Below are 12,810 nucleotides of genomic sequence, written 5' to 3' on the forward strand. Positions count from 1 at the left end.
CTCACTCCCACTTTTGCTCATTCTCCATGATTCTTAAAAAGAATCTACTATTCGGAAAAATTTTGACAAAATAAATCTCGTATTTAACAGGTGATTAAGTGAATGGGAAAGTTTAATTATTTCCCTTTACCTGTGAATTTGCATTTTAACACTTTGTAATACATTGTATAACTCTTTAAGTGTATGATTCTAGACATGATAGTCAGTGCAAGAGTAGGACAGCATTGTTTTAGATCTAGTGCTCTAAATCCTGCTTAGATCACTTTCCAAGTGGGAGTGTAGAACAGAGCAATCTGTGAGGCACCCTGTCTGTAGCAAGACAGCACTGAGACAGGCCTAAAAATGCATCACAGAGGACGTGTTTCGTTAGTCACTCTCAGAGCAGTGTCTTTAGAGGGAGAAATGGCTCTCTCTCCTACATCCAACACAATCTTCTGAATGCTTCCTCTAAAAGTTTGTGCCTCCAAAAGTCATTTCTGTCTAGAGTCAATGAATTAGGCATAGGAACATGGTTCTTCTGATATCAGCCCCCAACAAGCTAACCTAGAAAAGGTCTGTTAAATTCCTCAACTTCTCCCCAGAGAGGGTTAACCTCACTTGGGCTTATTATGAAAGCTGTGAAACAAGAAGGAATTTTAGCAGGAAAATATGGCTTCTTTGAATAGAGGCAAAGTCATTTAGGAAGCAAAGGCTACTGGTTTTAGTAAGTGAAAGATTTTACATGTTTTTCAACTTAGACGTGATTTTTTTTTTTTTTTTTTTTTAGTTTTTTCCATGTTAAGGTCTCAATCTTACCATAGGGCACACATATAGCGATAATATCAGTGATTTTAGCATGTGGACTGCTAAAAACAATCTATATATGCAGAATTTTAAAACACCTGGTCTATTTTTTAAACCATATCTGGAGGTGAACATACCCCATTATTATGGCTTGTGTCAAGATAGCCCCCCCCGCCAAGCCTAATGCAGTCATTGGTGGGGCTTTTTCAGAAGTAGCTGAATCTTGAGTGTGTGACTGATTCATGCTGCAGTGTTAGGATGAAGGGTGCTAGGATTAAGGGTGGGTGATTACTAAATCAGTCCACTGATTGGTTTGGGACCACCCAAATCCTGGTAGCCTGGATACAGTGTAAGGGACAGAAAGAGGCTTGTCTTCTCTCTTCTGTGCTTTGGTACCTTCTGCCTGTCACAAACTGTTTCTCCTCTGCAATACCTGTCTGCTATGCCAACCTGTCTTGGAGCCAGCTGATTATGGACCGAAACCTCTACCAACTGTGAGCTAAATAAATCTTTCCCCCTTTATCTTTGGGTGTCAGTTGTTTTGTCTCAGCAACAAGAAAGATGTAACTAAGACACCTATCCTGGACTTCATGGTACCTCAAACACCTGCAAAGAACAGGCTCTAGTGTAAGCAGAAAAATTGCCTTACGTATCCAACTCTTCTTTTTAATTTTTTTTATTTTGGTGCTGGGGATTGAACTCTGGACTTTGAGTTTTCGAGGCAGGCGCTGGAACCACTGAGCTACATCCCTTGGCCTTGTAGCCATCTCTTTTCATCAATGTGTTGTGTACTAGTCCTTGAGAACACTTAGAACAACAATCATCCACCCAATGTGAATTGTCCACTTCATCAATGTGCCATCACCCACAAAATGTGATCCCATCTCTAGGTAATGTTTGCATCTGTCACTGCCTGAGACTCTTTGGCTCTCTTGGTTTGTGGAAGGTTGGTGGGGATAGAAAGCGAGGAGATGCCTAGGTCAGGAGAAGACTGAGGTCTGATGAGCTAGTAGGGCTCCACCTATCCTCTCTGTCATCCCTTGTTGTAGGCAAAATAATGCCTTTGCCAAAAGTGTCCACATCAAATCCTGGAATCTGTACATGATAAAGGAATTGTACAGATGTGACGGTGGCTAAGGACCTTGAGAAGGAGGAATTATTTTAGAATATTTGGATAGAATTACTCAAACCACATGAGCTTTTAAAAATGAAAGAAGTTGTAAGAGTGAATCAAAGAGATGAGAAGTGCAAAGGGCTTGTCCACTCATTCCTGGCTTTAAAGATGATGGAAGGGGCCATCAGTCAAGGAAAGCAGGTGACAGATAGAAGCTGGGACAGCCTTCCATCCACAGCCAGCAAGAAATTGAGAATTGCAGTCCCACAATTGACAAGATTTGAATTCTTCTAGCAACTTGGATGAGCAAAAATGGATTGTTTCCTAGAGAGGGACATAGCTTAGGATACCTTGATTTTAAAATGTAAGATAATGAGTTTGTATTAGCTTTAGTCAGTAAGTTTATGGCAGTTTGTTATATTAGTGATAGGAAATGAATACAACTCTTCTGCTGTCTGTCCTTTCTGATGATCACTTCCATTTGCGTCTCCTCAGTTATTCCTCTGGCCTGTTTAAATATAACAGTGGCATCTTTTAATGATTGCTTAAAGTATCCAAGGTGTTATGATAAATATGCTACCTGTGTTATTATTTTTAATTTTCACAACACTTGAAGTGGATACTTTTATTTTACCCAGTTTACAGACATCCAAATGCAGGCTTAGAAAGGGTAACTGCTTAGTCTTACATTTAGTTAAATAAGCGGTATGACCAATATATACATCGGGAATACTTTAACCCTAGGATTCAAATAAAGTTGGCTGGAACTGACAGGTTCCCAGCCTGTGAAAATCCAAAGCCCTTCCCAGAAATTTGGTTATGTATTACTCTTACCTTCTTTTGATAGATAATGTAATACAGAAGATGTTTGAGAAAGGGTAGAGTTAACTACTTTCTTTCAAAACTTGAACTCAGGGCATAAAGCAACTTTCACCTGAAGTTCTGCCACAAATACAAACATTTATTAAACAATCACTCATTAGCATGAAGGCAAAACATAGTTCATAAACTTATAAATTTGTGAGTTATAGTATTTTGCCTTTTGAGGTGCTCCAACCCCATCCTGTACAAAAGGCTCACTAAAGAAGACATCACAATTCCAGGGAGAAGATTCTGTTGCATTTTGAGGGGGCATAGACAACCATAAATTTATCTAAACTAATGGCTATGTTATGATGGTCAATTTGAAGTGTCAAATTGTCTAAACCACAGGGTGTCCAGATGTTTGGTCAAACATCATCCTGAGTTGCTCTGAGAGTTTTTGGATGAGATTAGCATTTAAATTGGTAAACTAGGGCCGGGGATTTAGCTCAGTGGTTCTGCCGCCTGCCTCGCAAGCACAAGGACCCAAGTTCGATCCCCGGTACCAAAAAAACACCAAAAAACAAATAAATTGGTAAACTGAGTGAGGCAATTGCCTTGCCCAATGTGGATGGGTCTCAGCCAGTCACTTTAAGGCCTGAATATAACAAAGAGTTGATCTTCCCTCAAGTAAAGGAGAATTTTTCCTGCCTGATAGTGCTTGAACTGAGAAATTGGCTTTTTCTTGACTTTGGACTGGATCTAAAACACTGCAACTTTCTAAATCTCTAGCCTGCTATACTTTGGACTTGAACTATACCACTGGATGTTTAGCTTGCTGATCACGCCACAGATCTTAGGGTTGTTGGCCTCTATAATAGCATGATCCCATTCTTTATAATAAAAAATCATTTCCCTCTCCTTCTCTTAAATATATGTGAAACAGAAATGTGATACAGCTGCCATCCTCAAGGGTTCAGGCTACTGTCCTCACCAGACTTTTATATATTTCTGTTTCAAAGTAACAAAGTACCACAAACTGGGTGTCTCAAAAACAAGAGAAAGTTATTCTGTCATAGTTCTGAAGAGTAGAGGTCTGAAATCCAGGAGTCAACAGGGCCATGATCCCTGTGGATTTCTAATAGAATCCTTGTTTACCTCCTCCCAGCTTCTGGTAGGGCATCTTATATCCTTACCATTACTTCACTTGTTGCTACACAATTCTAATCCCTGCCTCCACTTCATGTAGTGTTTTTCCTAGATATTTCTCATTGTACTTCTTAAAATGACACAAGTCATATTGAAAATGCTCACTTTACCTCAACTATTACATCTACTCTAAATAAGATACAAATAAGGTATGGGGCAGGGGTAGGATTTCAGCATATCTTTTGAGGGAATCCATAATATTTATTTATGTAGTATTTCAGCCAATTCACATATATTGAAGACACTGTAATTTCACCAGTAAAACACTTCAAATAATTCACCATGCTAATCAACCTATAGATTTCAACAAAAAAATCCACATTTGATGTGGTAATTGTCAGGATCACGCTAAAAAAGCTTCAAGCATTCATGGAGATACAAAAAGCTGTAATTACAAGCTAACTTACTACTCCTGTATTATTAAGAACATGCTTAGGTCAATAGTTCACCTCCAGAGTTGACATTTAAAATAAGCACTATATATACAGTATCACACAAGTTTATGCCAAATTCCTGCAAAGTAAATCATAGACATTGTGACATATTTTCTTTGCCATACATTGACTTGGCAGCAGATACATTTTTCCATCAAGAAATTCACAGACACAAAGCATTTCTTGCACTTGGTCAACACTAAGGCTGCTTTCCTCCTCCTCCTCCTCTTTCTTTATCTATTCTTTTTATCAAGAAAGACTTTCTTCCCCTTGTTCCCTGCTGTATTTTGAACATACTTTTGGGGTCTCATGCTTTACTCCCTAGCATTTCTCAAAGTACATCACTTCCAAACATATTCATTGCTCCACCTATGAATCTTATGATTGGTTTTGGTGTTCCTCTCCACAGAAACATTTTAGACCTGATCTTTCTGAACTCAGAGCCTGAGCTTTCAGTTATGACATTATACTGTATCACCTGTAGTAGACTATTTCACACCAAGTACAGTATGTCTATAAAACAAGTACAGGGGCCGGGGATTTAGCTCAGTGGTTTCGCCGCCTGCCTTGCAAGCACAAGGGCCGGAGTTCGATCCTTGGTACCAAAAAAAAAAAAAAACAAGTACAGTACAGAGTGCAACTGTTGCTAAGACTAGGGGTATTTAGTTAAAACTTGATCAACAGCTATTAATTCAAGAGCAGCTATACTAGTCAGTGGGTATTAGAAAAGAGATGAAATGTAATGCCAAACATTTGACAACACTTTCCAGTGATGATGTTTGTTTGTTTTTTTGGTACAAGGGATCGAACTTGGGTCCTTGTGCTTGCAAGGCAGGTGGCGGAACCACTGAGCTAAATCCCCAGCCCAATGAAATGTAAATACACTAATTTTGGGAAAGTCTTTGCAATTTATTTAAGTGAATTGGTTAGAAATATGTATACAGAATTTGAAATAACCTTAGAATAGTTTAAGCATTATATTGATAAATGGAATTTAAAGAAAGTCTAGGCTATTGTTCTTCCACTGAATAAATGATCACCCCTGCCCCCCCACCCCGGTACTGGGTATTGAACTCAGGGCTTTTGCACTGAGCTAGATCCCTAACTCTTTTTTGTTATCTTTTTTTTTTGGTGCTGGGGATCGAACTCAAAACCATGCGCTTGAGAGGCAGGTGGCAGAACCACTGAGCTAAATCCCCGGCCTTCTCTAACTCTTTTTGAGACAAAGTCCTGCTAAGTCACCCAGGCCGGGTTAGAAACTTTTAATCTTCCTGCCTCAGCCTCCCAGAGTGCTGGGATGAGTAATTTTGAGTAAGCCTCTATACTTACTTCCTCTGATGTTAGTTCATGGTGTCTCCTCCTTAGCAAGTATGAAGATTCTATAGTCATGAAGATTCGATAATTACGTCTGTGAGAGAGAGACACACACATGTATATAGTCTCTTATTTATAAGCTATTTTGCTATTGTTTCAATTATTCCCACCTCATGGCTCCCTAGTTCTTATTAGATTTTAGGCTAGCTTATTTGTACCTATGAGACACCTAGTATGCCACTTGAGCAGAAATATCTAGGTACCTTTCAAACAGTCAGCTTAATCAGTCCACCAGTCAAAAACCTTGTCACTTCCACTCCTGTTGTTGGAAACCTTAGGAATAGGAAATAGCTACCAAAATTTCTTCTGGATACAGAAAATTCAAGTTGTAGTAAAAAAGAAACAAACAAAAAAAACTAGATGCTGCAAATTTGTTTGCCATTCAGAAGATCTTGTGATTGCAATTAAAAGGAAGTGTCTCTGCAGTCTCCTCATTGAATGGTCTCCAATGGGAAAAATGAATTCCAGGGGCACTGAGGGGCAGGCAGCTAACACATGAGGGAAGTGAACCAGCTAAGTTCTGTAGTAAACTCAGCTATGCGTGACCCTCCTAAAACAGCAACGGCCTCTTCTCTCTCCCCAACTGTTGCCAATGATTTAGGTTGCCACTTAACCCAGTATTTTTAAGCAAAGCTAGAATCTATACATTTTGTGGGAAATGGCTCACCTTTCTTTGAAAAATAAAATCCATCTGTGCTTTTGGTCCATTTGTTGTGAAAAACTGCCAGGTTGCAACTGGTATTCTACAGTGATAACTAAAATGAGAAACAAACACCTCCCTGCTGGTGCTGTGCTCATTCTCTTTGTTCAGAAAAATCTGCTTCCTACTTGTATTTCAACATAAAATCTGTTTGCTTTTTTGTATGAGGATGTGGCTGCTATAACATCTTTAGCTAAGTGGTAGAACACATTTGGAGGTACACTGAAAACCAAGAGCCTGTGAATGATCTGAATTCATGTTTCCATGAAATTGTCTTTACCATGATGAAATGAGAGGAAGACACAATGTTAGATTCTCTTTGAGTTAGTGTTTCCTTTAAAAACACTACTTTTTTTTTGCCTCCGTGGAAAGAAGAATGAGAACACATTTATAATTTTGTTTCTTGAACGTTAAAAGATCACTTTCATGGACAGGGGTAAGGGAACAAGTGACGACTTCATAGATTTAGGGTTTCCTTTTTGGCATGATACAAATGTTCTAGAATTTGATAGTGATGGTGATTGTATATCTTTTTGAATGCCCTGGAACTCACTGAATTATATACTTTGAAATAGTTAAAATGGTGAATTTTATGTTATATGAACTTTAACCTCATTTAAACAACAACAAAAAAGATGCTCTCTATAAGGCCAAAATCATGTTTATTGTTAGAGGGGACATGTGGTATCATATGAGGGTGCCACATTTTGTTCTGTTTTCTAAAAAGATGACTATTTCTCAAGCTCATATAATTCCTAATTTCTCTAGTATTCAACCTAAAATTTCTTTACTGATATTTTAAAGTGTTTATTTAAACATTTCTTTGTGCTGTCGATTGATGCACCCTCACCATTCATATATGGAAACCCTAACCACTAATGTGCCACAAAATTTGGAGATAGGACTTTTAGGAGTGGTGTCACTTGTACAGGTAATTTGATTGTGTCTCTCAAGATTCATATTTTAGAAGCTTCATTTTGAGAGAGAGAGAGAGAGAGAGAGAGAGAGAGAGAGAGAGAGAGAGGATATATACAGACATGCACCCAGGAAAGGCTATGTGAACAAATAGTGAGGTTATGTCTCTAAAGCCCTTACCACAACTCTGCTGTGTAAAGACCCTGATCTCAGACTTTCAGCCTCCATAACTCTAAGAAAATAACTCTGTTGGTTAAACCATCAGTTTGTAGTATTTTTAAAATTAATTTTGTTTGTACATTTTAAGTATATGATATAATGACACTCATCATTGGAAATTTGTACCTTTACATAATCTCTCTTGGTTCTTATTTTTTCCCCATTCCCCTGCCCTCCCTTCAAACCCTCCACCCCTCCCTATTTACAAAGACTTTGTTTCCAAAGACATTGTCTTGTATTAATTCCATTCCCTTCTCATGGCACAGTTTGGGAACAGCCCAATTGCCCATCAACTGGAGACTAGATAAAGAAAATGTGTTTTTTTAATAAAATGGAGTACTACTCAGCCATAAAGAATGAGAAATTAGAGACATCTATAGCTAAATGGACTCACATTGAGATGATACTCTTAAGTGAAATAAATGGGACACACATGTGTAAATACTGAATAGTTTCTCTAGTGTGAGAAACTGAAAGTGTAAATAAGGACTAAAAGGCATAATAGATAATGTGAAATAGGAAGAAAAGGGGCAAAAAGGAATGGAATGTAGTATTTTTTTATAGAAGCCCAAGCTAAACTGAAAAGTTAGTTGAGAATTAACCATTATTCTCTTTCTAAAAACTCCTACCTAAGTGTCCATAAAGAAACATACAAAAGAGCTTCATATTTCAAGGCAATGTAGTATATCCAAATTTTGCAGGGAGTAGCTATGTGCTGCATTCTTCTGTAGTATAAGTTGTGCCATTGGTACATGCAAGAAAATTTTTTTGTAAGTCTACATGTTGCTAAGCACTTTTGTTGTTCTCCTTGTACTCTGGTCTCTAGAACTCATTCCTGTCCTGGGGTGTGAGGAAGGGAACACTGTACCATGCAGAGAACTTCAGTGGGCCTTCGTGTAACTGGGAGGACATATTCTCTATTCCTTTACAATGAAGCAGGTACACACATTAATTTGTCTCTTAAAACTACTTCCCTTGAATACATAATAATAACTGACTTATACAATTTCATGTAAAATGTCACTTTACCAGTTTCCCTGTTGAATCATCAAGCTGAGTAAAATTATGAGTTCCTTGCCTAGACTAAGCTTTTAAAAAGATAAGATTTATACACTGTATTTATATACTGTAATATAAGCTGAAACAGTTCCTATTCAGTAATTCATTAAGTAAAATGGAAACAGTCTTTTAAAATTTAAATGGAAAGTCTTTTTAAATTTTATTTTTTAATTTAAATTTTGATAGATACTATATTCCCATGGACCTAATATCAAAAATATGAAGAATACACATTGAATATTCTCATTTTCAACATTCTCTCCTCTTGGGAACACATTTCTGTTCTTTCAGATAATCATTTGGAGTCATTTCTTTGTATCTTTCCAGAGCAGTGTTTCTCAGCCTTTTTTTCATTAATATTTCCTTTGAGTCTTTGAAAATATATTTTCCTTATTATTTCCACTCTCTTCATGTTAATGCACAGATAGACATCTGCTTTGCACTCTAGGTATTCTGTGCTTTATGGACAAAACAGATGAGAGGACCCCCTACCAAAGAGCAGATTTTTACAACCTTAAAGGTTGGGTCACCTCACAGAGCATGTGTGTTTCAGGTACATCTTTGCATATGCATTTATATTCATGCAATATCATTCAGTTAAAAAAAAGAAAAGCACAGAGCACAGGGTGCTTTTTAAATAATAATTTTTGAGTAATATTTCTGTAACTTTACATTAAAAATATCCCCATCTATTTTCATGTATACACAGACTTCTGGGTTACAAATTTAAGTTAATTAACTTATCCAGTATCACAATAATTACATTTAATCCTTTTTTTGTGTATATAACATGTTGCAGTGAATAGAATTGTACATGTCAAATACTGAGGTCTGTGGTAAATCAAAATGCTGTGATTTCTTTCACAGTTCTCCTTCAAGAAGTATAGTCTAATGCCCCTTTCCTTGAATTTTTGTGAACTCTATGACTGTTTGAACAATAGAATACAGTAGAAATAATATTGTACTAGTTTCTGGGCCCAGACCTTGAGACTTCCTATATTTTGAAACACTCACTATTGATAGCTTGCTAGATGTCAAGGTATGAGGATGGCCAAAGAGTCCTGATGAAGAATAGAATCCCAGATGGCAGCCCCAAAAGAAATTCTAGCCAAGAGTGAGCACTAGCTTACTGGTTATGTATATGAGCCATCTTGGAAAGGATAACGGGAATTAAGTCTTATGTTATACAACTGCTCTTCTCTATTTGATATTATTATGACTGACTCTTGAAATACACACTTTCTCTTGATTCAGTGGCATTATATTTTTGTAGTTTTTCTGCCAATTATTTCCCTACAGTCCTTCATCTCCCATCATCTCGAAATTGTTGCCCTAAGTGAAGAGAACACCACTCTGGAATTTTGCTTTGGTGGGGTGGAGTTGCACAGCTGGTCTTCCTGTACCCTCTGTCATACATCAGAGAGGCCCGTGACTTCCTTTTCTTGAACATTGAAGTAGGTGCTCACACTTAGCTGACTTCCCTGATATCAAACTTATATCCTTGGAAATATTTCAGTGACATGCTGTTTTCTGCACCAGTACACACTGTCACCTGTTAATCTACCTACTGTTTCACAGATCTGCACACTTTTTATATGGATAATCACACAGACAATTCCTGGAATCAAATGTCATTGTGACTATGCTCAGGGGGTTTAACCCTTATCCAAAATACAGACATGTCACCAAATATAATTTCTAAGCAAATCCATTCCTAATGATCCTTTTATACAAAATATTGCACTTAGTTATTTGCTTGTATGTGACTTAATTCATTTTCTACTGACAAAAATAAGTATATTCCAAAAATATACTCAGAATTTCTTGAAAATAGGTAGTTTTTTTCTTAGATATAAAAAATAAATTAACTCCTTAGAAAAATATAAAAATATAATAAGAACGCTAAAAAGGCAAATAAGAAAATTATCATGTATAGATGTACCATATCATTTATTTCAATTTTTACATGATATTTGACTGACACAATGACTTGTATATTATGTACTACATATATTAGAACTGTAAAAACTATAGAAAATTTCTGGGCTCTCTTTTGTGAGAAGCTTTTTATAAGACATTGAGAATTTTACTGGGTAACATGATTAGGATTATCTTCAATCAGTTGTTTTCATACCAACTATATATAAGCTACTCTTATTGGCCATGTCCCTCCATCTAAAGAAAATGCTTTCCAGGCACCCAAGAGGAGGCTCCTGGGCCACCATAGCACCACTCCCAGCACAGAGGAGGTAAGCCAATCCTAGCACCCAGGAGGAGGCTCCCAGCCCACCATAGCCGGGCTCCCAGTGCAGAGGAGATAAGCCAATCCCAGTGCCTAGGAGGAGGCTGGAGGAGGCTCCTGGGGCACCACAGCATCTGTCCCAGCACAGAGGAGGTGAGCTGTGTGGGTCCCAGCAGCAACTCCATGCCCCCCACCCCCGGGGGAAAATGAGAAGACAATCAAGCCTCAAAACCAGACTTCCAGATCACCTACAGAAACCCCAAAGAGAAACAAGAGGGAACAATCTGATACTCAACCACCTGGACTCCCTGAACTGGCAACAAAAGAGGATCTGGAAAAAATGAAATCAGAAATAATTTCTCAGATAACAGCAGAGATTGTGCCCATAATGCAAGACATGATTAATAAATCTAGAGAGGACACAGATAAAAAAATTAGAGGACATGAGGAACATGATGGTATTCCAACAGAGGAAACAAGTGGAATCCATAAAACAGATGCAAACAGATTTCCAGGAGATTAAAAACTCCATTGAAAGTTTACACAGCAGAATGAGCCAATGTGAGGACAGAATTTCAGATATAGAAGATAAGATTGCAATTAGTGACCAGGAAAAGAAAAATTGCTTCAAAATTGTAAGGGACCACGAGAAATCAATCCAGCAGCTGCTAGACAATGCAAAGAATAGCATAAGACTGATCAGAGTCAATGAAGAAACAGGAGAGTGCAGATGACATAAAAAAACTGTTCACAGAAGTGATGGCAGAAAACTTCCCAAGAAGGGGTAAAGAACTTGATATACAGATTAGTGAGGCATATAGGACTCCAACTAGCCTTGATCAAAAAAAAAATCTACACATAGACATGTAATAGTTAGGATTCCAGAAACCCAACAGAAGAACAAAATTCTACAAGCAGTTAGAAAACAGAAACAAATCACATATAAAGGAAAGCCCATCAGAACCACAGCAGACTTCTCAATGCAAACCCTCAAGGCAGGAAGAGCTTGGAGTGATATATTTCAAGCCCTAAAGGAAAATAGCCTCCAGCCCAGATTGATGTACCCTACAAAACTATCTTTCAAAATTGATGGAGAAATAAGATACTTTCATGATAAAGAGAACCTTAGGAACTTCATGAGTACCAAACCAGTACTCCAAAAAGTTTTAGACAATATCCTAGGAAAAGACAATGAGGATCACAACTCCAGGAAGCCCAGCAGGATGAATCCATTGAGCCTGACAAATTAAACTCAAAGGAGGAGAATCCAACAAAAAGAAAAAGTCATGACAAGCCTTTTAAAACTTTAAACATCATCTTCCTCATGAGTGTATAATTCAATCTTGTTATTGTACTGATTAGTATTTTTCTGATTCTAGTGTTGCACACATTTCCTTGTGTTCTACTGGCTACTTATCATCTTCTTATGTCTACTTTTCAATTGGGTTGTCTATTAATGAGCTGTAAGAGTTCTTCATATATTCTGGCCATAGGTTATATGTATTACAAATATGGTCTGTTTAAGGACTACTTTTCATTTTCTTAATGATGTCATTTAAAGTTCTAAATTTTGGAGTCGTGCGGAATATGCCAGGTCAGCCCGCTGCAGACAGGCAGGTCTGCGGATGCCCTACTGAGGTCGCGAGTCACACGGAACATGCCGAATCAGCCCGCACCCCAGCAGCAATCCACTGGACACCCCTCCCCCCCACTCCTCTGTACGACCACCATGTTCCACCCTACAAAGACGCAGAGGACACCAGACCACCAAACCATGGTACTGGGTCCTGCCGCTCCTGGCCCAGAGGTAGGGACTTCCGGGCCACCATCCCTACTATCACAACCGGCCCCTGTCCCACATCTCCCAGCTCAGAGGAGGTGATCCTCATGGGTGCCAACAGCACCACTCTGCCCCCCCCCCCCCCAGTTAAAATGAGAAAACACGTAAATAAGTCTGAAA

The sequence above is a fragment of the Heterocephalus glaber genome, unplaced genomic scaffold, assembly GCF_053883595.1.
Source record: "Heterocephalus glaber isolate CG9 unplaced genomic scaffold, H.glaber_assembly_v1.0 deba00001465, whole genome shotgun sequence".
Taxonomy (NCBI): domain Eukaryota; kingdom Metazoa; phylum Chordata; class Mammalia; order Rodentia; family Bathyergidae; genus Heterocephalus; species Heterocephalus glaber.